Source organism: Bubalus kerabau, chromosome 16 (assembly GCF_029407905.1).
Source record: "Bubalus kerabau isolate K-KA32 ecotype Philippines breed swamp buffalo chromosome 16, PCC_UOA_SB_1v2, whole genome shotgun sequence".
Classification (NCBI taxonomy): domain Eukaryota; kingdom Metazoa; phylum Chordata; class Mammalia; order Artiodactyla; family Bovidae; genus Bubalus; species Bubalus kerabau.
This window is the reverse complement of record NC_073639.1, coordinates 25006698-25014417: the sequence shown is the minus strand read 5'-3', so window position 1 is coordinate 25014417 and position 7720 is coordinate 25006698.

Below are 7720 nucleotides of genomic sequence, written 5' to 3'. Positions count from 1 at the left end.
AACTTTGTCTTCTTTCTGATCTTAGGGGGAATGCTTTCAGTTTTTCACCATTGAGAATAGTGTTTGCTGTGGACTTATCATATATGACCTTTACTATGTTGAGGTAGGTTCCTTCTATGCCCATTTTTTGAAGAATTTTAATCATAAATGGGTGCTGAATTTTGTCAAAGGCTTTTTCTGCATCTATTGAGATTATCATATGATTTTTATTTTTCAATTTGTTAATATGGTATATCATATTGATTGATTTCTGTTTATTGAAGATCCTTGCATCCCTGGAATAAACCCAACTTGATCATGGTGTATGAGCTTTTTGATGTATTATTGAATTCTGTTTGCTAAAATTTTGTTGAAGATTTTTGCATCTATGTTTATCATTGATATTGCCCTGTAGTTTTCTTTTTCTGTATTGCCTTTGTCTTGTTTTGGTATCAGGGTGATGGTGGCTTTGAAGAATGGGTTTGAAAGTGTTTCCTCCTCTGCAATTTTTTGAAAGAGTTTTAGAAGGATAGGCATTAGCTATTCTCTAAATGTTTGATAGAATTCTCCTGTGAAGCCATCTAGTCCTGGGCTTTTGTTTTTTGGGAGATTTTTTATCACAGCTTCAATTTCAGCACTTGTAATTGTGTTGTTCATAATTTCTATTTCTTCCTAGTTCATTAAGTCTTGGAAGATTGAACTTTTCTAAGAATCTGTCCCTTTTTCCAGGTTATTTACTTTATTGCCATATAGTTGTTCATAAGAGTCTCTTATAATCCTTCGTATTTCTGCATTGTCTGTTGTAACTTCTTTTTCATTTCTAATTTTGTTGATTTGATTCTTTTTTCTTGATGAGTCTGGCTAAAGGTTTGTTAATTTTGTTTATCTTCTCAAAGCTTTTAGTTTTATTAATCTTTACTTATTATTACTTATTAATCTTTACTATTGTTCCTTTCATTTCTTTTTAATTTATTTCTGCTTGGATCTTTATGATTTCTTCACTTTTACTAATTTTGTTTTTTTTTTGTTCTGCTTTTTTCCAGCTATTTTAGGTGTAAAGTTAGGTTGTCTATTTGATGTTTTTCTTGTTTCTCGAGGTAGGGTTGTATTGCTATAAACTTCCCTCTTAACAATGCTTTTGCTGCATCCCATAGGTTTTGAATGTTGTGTTTTCATTGTCATTTGTTTCTAGAAATTTTTATTTCCCCTTTGATTCATTCAGTAACCTGTTGGTTATTTAGAAACATGTTGTTTAATCTCCATGTGTTTATGTTTCTTACAGTTGTTTTGTTGTTGTAATTGGTATCTAGTCTCATTTCATTGTGGTCAGAGAAGATGCTTGATATGATTTGAATTTTCTTAAATTTCCTGAGGTTTATGACCCAAGATGTGGTTTATCCTGGAGAATGTTCCATGGGCACTTGGGAAGAAGGTGTATTTTTCTGCATTTGGATGGAATGTCCTTAAGATATCAATGAGATCCATCTCATGTAATGTATCATTTAAGACTTGTGTTTCCTTATTAATTTTCTGTTTTGACGATCTGTCCATTGGTATGAGTGGGGTGTTAAAGCCTCCTACTATTATTGTGTTCCTGTCAATTCCTCATTTTATGTATGTTAGTGTTTCTCTTTTATATTGAGATGCTCCTATGTTGGGTGCATAGTTATTTACAATAGTTATGTCTTCCTCTTGGGTTGATCCCTTGATTATTATGTAGTGTCCTTCCTTATCTCTTGTAATATTCTTTATTTTAAGGTCTATTTTGTCTGATATGAAGATTACTTCTCCAGCTTTCTTTTGCTTACCATTTGCATGGAATATATTTTTCCATCCTCTCACTTTCAGTCTATATATGTCTTTAGGTCTTAAGTGGGTTTCTTGTAGACAGCGTATATATGAGTCTTGTTTTTGTATCCATTCAGTCAGTCAATGTCTTTTGGTTGGAGCATTTAATTGATTTACATTTAAAGTAATTATTGATATATACATTCCTATGGCCATTTTCTTAATTGTTTGGGGTTGATTTTGTAGATCTTTTTCCTTCTCTTGTATTTCTTGACTATATAACTCCCTTTAACATTTGTTGTAAAGCTGGTTTGGTGGTACTGAATTCTCTTAACTTTTGCTTGTTGGAAAAGCTTTTTATTCCTCCATCAATTTTGAATGATATTCTTGTCGGGTATAGTAATCTTGGTTATATATATTTTCCCTTTCAGCACTTTAAATATATTCCCTTCTGGCCTGCAGAGTTTCTGCTGAAAGATCAGATGTTAAGCATATGGCGTTTCCCTGCTATGTTACTTGTTGCTTTTACCTTGCTGCTTTTAATATTCTTTCTTTGTGTTTAGTCTTTGTTAGTTTGAATAGTGTGTATCTTGGCATGTTTCTCCTTGGGTTTATCCTGTATGGGGCTCTTTGTGCCTCTTGGACTTGATTGACTGTTTCCTTTTACATGTTGGGGAAATTTTCAACTATAATCTCTTCAAAAATTTTCTCATACCTTTTCTTTTTCTCTTCTTCTGGGACCCCTAATTTCAAATGTTGGTGCATTTGATATTGTCCAGAGGTCTCTGAGACTATCCACAGTTTTTTTTTTCATTCTTTTTCCTTTATTCTGCTCTTCAGAAGTTATTTGAACCACTTTATCTTCCAGCTCAGTGATTCGTTCTTCTGCTTCATATATTCTGCTATTTATTCCTTCTAGAGTATTTTTAATTTCAGTAAGTGTGTTGTTGGTATGGTTACTCTTTATTTCTTTTAAATCTTTGTTAATTAATTCTTGCATTTTCTCTATTTTGTTTTCAAGGCTTTTTTAATTTATTTATTTTAATTGGAGGCTAATTACTTTGATCATCTTTACTATCATTATTTTGAATTCTTTTTCAGGGAGTTTGCCTACTTCTTCATTTATTTGTACTTCTGTGTCTCTAGTTTGTTCCTTCATTTTTGTGATATTTATCTGCCTTTTCATTATTTTTTTTTAACTTATTGTGTTTGAATTCTCCTTTTCCCAGGCTTCAAGGTTGAATTCTTTCTTCCTTTCGGTTTCTGCCCTCCTAAGGTTGGTCTAGTTTTTAGTGTAAGCTTCCTGTCAGGTGAGAATTGTGATGAGTTTCTGTTTGTTTTTTTTTGCTTGTTTTTCCTCTAATAGACAAGGCTGAGTGGGGTGGTAATCCTGTCTGCTGATGACTGGGCTTGTATTTTTGGTTTGTTTGTTGTTTAGATGAGGCATCCGGCACAGGGTGCTATTGGTGGTTGGGGATACTGGGTCTTATATTCAAGTGGCTTCCTTTGTGTCAGTTCTCACTATCTGATACTCCCTAGGGTTAGTTCTCTGGTAATCTGGGGCCTTGGAGTCAGTGCTCCCACTCCAAAGCCTCAGGGCTTGATTTCCTGTCAGGGAGAAATCTTCCACAAGTGGTTTGCTATGGCATTCAGTGAGATTTAAAAGTATATCCAAAAATGAGAAACCAAAGATGAACCTCAGAGAAATGGTAGTTACAAAATCAGGCAAATAATAATTAGAATAATGGAATATACACATATACATATATACCCATGAGCAAAGTCAAATCAGTCTATCAAAATAAAGTACAGTAGATTGACCTGGCAAACAAAGGAAATCAACAACTATATTTACCAGTAAAGAACAAAACTAAAGCACAAGCTGGAAAACAAAACTAAAGCAAGGTGCCAATTGGGGACTAAAGCAATGAAAATAAAACTAACAAATATATTGAGAGGAAAGGAGAGAAAGAAAGTATATATGTGCAAAGTTAAGAGGTAGAGAAAGAATATTTATATATGTTAAAGATTAACTGCAAGGAGAAAAGAACAGTAGGAAAAGCAAACAGAGGAATAAGTGTAGAAATAATAATAATAATAGGTTTAAAAATTAAAAGTTAAAATTTCAAAAAAAGAGGGAAAAAAAATAAAAAAGGAAAACTCCACAGAACTGCAAAAGCCCAACACAGGGCAGAGGTTTATAACAACAACAACAACAAATGTGACTGAGGAAAAAAAAAGCTCAGAAGCTGAATTGTATTTCATAGTGCCAATAAAATTAACAACTAAAACAGAGCATTAAAAAAAGAGGGGGGGGAGGAAAAAAAATCCAAAAGAATCTACATAACAAGTCAAAACATAAGCATGATAAATTTTTCCCTTGAGCCACTGCTATCAGATTCCTTTCCCTTGCTGGGAGTCACAGTCCACCTTACTTTCCTAGGAAGCTCTCCAAAACTGTGCTGATCTCTGGACCTGCTGTGGGGGCAGCTCAAATTCTCATCTGGTCCTACTTCTGTGTATTCTTGCCTCCAATGTCCACAGCTATCAGAACTACTGTGTTTTCTTTTGTGGGAACACTCAATGTGCTTTTATATATTCCATAGACACAGGGTCTCCCTAGTTGATCATGTGGATTTAATCTGCAGCTTGTACAGCTGGTGGGAAAGTTTTAGGTCTTCTTCCTTAGCCACACTGCCCCTGGGTTTCAACTGTGGCTTTATTTCCACCTCTACATGTGTTTCGTCCACTGGGGTTTTTCCCAAGGCTGCCCTGGATGACTTGGTTTTGCCCCTGTGAGGGTCAGGTGTGGAGGTGGTGCAGCTACTTGGGTCACAGTGTTTCTGGCAGCACCAGGTACTCAGGGAAGTTTGCAGGGCAGCAGGAGATATAATGCTCTAGAAGGGTATGGCAACCAATATTGGCCAATATCGCTCCAATATTCTTGCCTGGAGAAGCCCCCTCCCTGACAGAGAAGCCTGGCAGGCCACAGTCTACATGGCCACAAAGGGTTGGATATGACTGAAGCAACCCTGTGTGCATAGGCGTGAGACTTTTTGCCTGTGGCAGCTCTGCCCCAGTGATAGTTGAGCATGAATGGGGCACAGCTGCTTGGATTGAGGGGAACCTGGCAGCGCCATGTGTGCAGGAACATGGACTGCCTCCACCACAGGAGTTATGGCCCTATCAGTGCCTTTTTTTGAGCCTCGTGTAGCTGGCAATGAGAAGGCCTCTTTGGCCAGTCTTTCTCCATAGCTCTGCCCATTCAGGCACTTAAAGGCTTCCCTTTCCTGGGGGTACTTCTCTGTTTTTTGGCATTGGCAGCAGAGGTGACCCTAAATGGAGGCCATGAGATGCAATGACCCACAACATAAATACAGTAGATGCTATGACTGTGTCACAGAAAGACTGTAGTGTCAGCAAGAGCTGGTCATCAAAAATTGGCTGGGAAACTAGTATTTAATATGATGTATTATCACAGAAACTACCAAAGACCCACAGAACAGGACGAGGACAGAACAATGGATCTAAAGACACTTTCTCTTAGCAGTGGAATCAGGTAAGTTTTTCTCTCAACAGAGATACTAATCTGGAAAAGAGTAGGGAAGGAGAAATCCTAATTGAACCTATGTATTTACAAAGTAGCACTAGTGGTAAAGAATTCACTTGCCATGCAGGAGACATGAGTTGAGGGGTTAAATCCCTGGGTTGGAAAGATTCCCTGGAGCAGGAAATGGCAACCCACTCCAGTATTCTTGCCTGGGAAATCCCATGGTCCATGGGGTTGCAAAGAGTTGGACATTAGTGAAGCAAGTTGGCACATTTTTTAAATGGGGGCTTTACAGGTGGCATTAGTGGTAAAGAATCCATGTGCAAATGCAGGAGACTCAAGAGACCTGGTTTGATCCCTGGGTCAGGAAGATCTCCTGGAGTTCCAACAAGAGTATTTAAAAGGAAAAGTTAACTGCAATGCCCATATTACCCTGGCCAGAGAGTACACATGAATACTGGTGGGTAACTTGATTTTTCTTAAACCACTTATACAAGCAAGAAACCATAGTTTCCTATACACTCCTACTGTGCTGCTGTGCTATTGGGTCAGTCATGTCTGACTCTTTGTGACCCCATGGACTATAGTCCACCAGGCTCCTCTGTCCATACGGATTCTCCAGGCAAAAATACTGGAATGGCTAGCCATGCCCTCCTCCAGGGGATCTTCCCAACCCAGGGATCGAATTCAGGTCTCCTGGGTTTCAGGATGATTCTTTACCATATGAGCCACCAGGGAAGCCCAAGAATACTGGAGTGGGTAGATTATACCTTCTCCAGGGGAACTTCCCAACTCAGGAATCCAACCAGGATCTCCTGCATTGCAGGCGGATTCCTTACTAGCTCAGCTGGTAAGGAGCTACTCAGGAAGTCCATATAGTTGGCCTATTGGTATACAAACAACAAGTATATTTTGTTGAATTCATAAAAGGTAACTCTGGATTAGGTTATTAGAAGTATATAAGATATTGAAGTTGCTGCTTACAAAGATAGTTGAGTTCATATTAAAATAGCAGAATGCATTTTATTGTTTCATAAGAAAAGAAGTCTGACAGCTGACAAGGAAACTAGACTCTGGAAAGGTGACTACTTACTAGCCCCCATTAAACGAAGCTTGAAAACAAGGAGTAGTATTCAGATCTTAGGAAATGGAGTGAATGTTTCTTTAAACAAAGCTATTTACAAGGAACTAGGGAGTGAAAAAATGGAAAAGAATATATCAGTAGGAGGGCAAGGAGCAAGGGGCAGAACTATTCATAAACTCTAATGTTAACCTCATTTAAATTATATTATTTCAAAATGTTTTCACCAAAACATATTTATAAACTTTTGCTCCAAAAGGGTCTATGACAGGAACTCTCAAACTATAGCATGTGAGGAAATGCAAACTTTTGCCAAGCTAAACAAGAAGAGAGAAGACACAAATTACTAGAAATAAAGGAGAGGCTAGCACTACTGATTCAATAGACACTAAAAATATAATAAAGGAGTATTACAAACATCTCTATATCCACAAATTAGATAACTTAGATTAAAAGAGGTCTTCCCTGGTGGCTCAGCTGGTAAAGAATCACCTGCAATGTGGGAGACTTGCATTAAATTATGGGTTGGGAAGATCCCCCCGGAGAAGGGAAAAGCTGCCCACTCTAACATTCTGGCTTGGAGAATTCTATGGACTGTATAGTCCATGGGGTCGCAAAGAGTCAGAAACAATTGAGCAATTTATTTGAAAGTGAATTCCCTGAAAGACACAAAGTGCCAACACTCACACAAATATATATCAGTTCAGTTCAGTCACTCAGTCGTATCCGACTTTTTGCGACCCCATGAATTGCAGCACACCAGGTCTCCCTGTCCATCACCAACTCTCGGAGCTCACCCAAACTCAGGTCCATCGAGTCAGTGATGCCATCCAGTCATCTCATCCTCTGTCGTCCCCTTCTCCTCCTGACCCCACTCCCTCCCAGCATCACAGTCTTTTCCAATAAGTCAACTCTTCACATGAGGTGGCCAAAGTATTGGAGTTTCAGACTTAGCATCAGTCCTTCCAATGAACACCTAGGACTGATCTCCTTTAGAATGGACTGGTTGGATCTCCTTGCAGTCCAAGGGACTCCCAAGAGTCTTCTCCAGCACCACAGTTCAAAAGCATCAATTCTTCAGCGCTCCGCTTTCTTCACAGTCCAACTTTCACATCCATACATGACCACTGGAAAAACCATAGCCTTGACTAGACGGACCTTTGTTGGCAAAGTAATGTCTCTGCTTTTGCATATGCTTTCTAGGTTGGTCATAATTCTCCTTCCAAGGAGTAAGCGTCTTTTAATTTCATCACTGCAGTCACCATCTGCAGTGATTTTAGAGCCCCCCCAAATAAAGTCAGCCACTGTTTCCACTGTTTCCC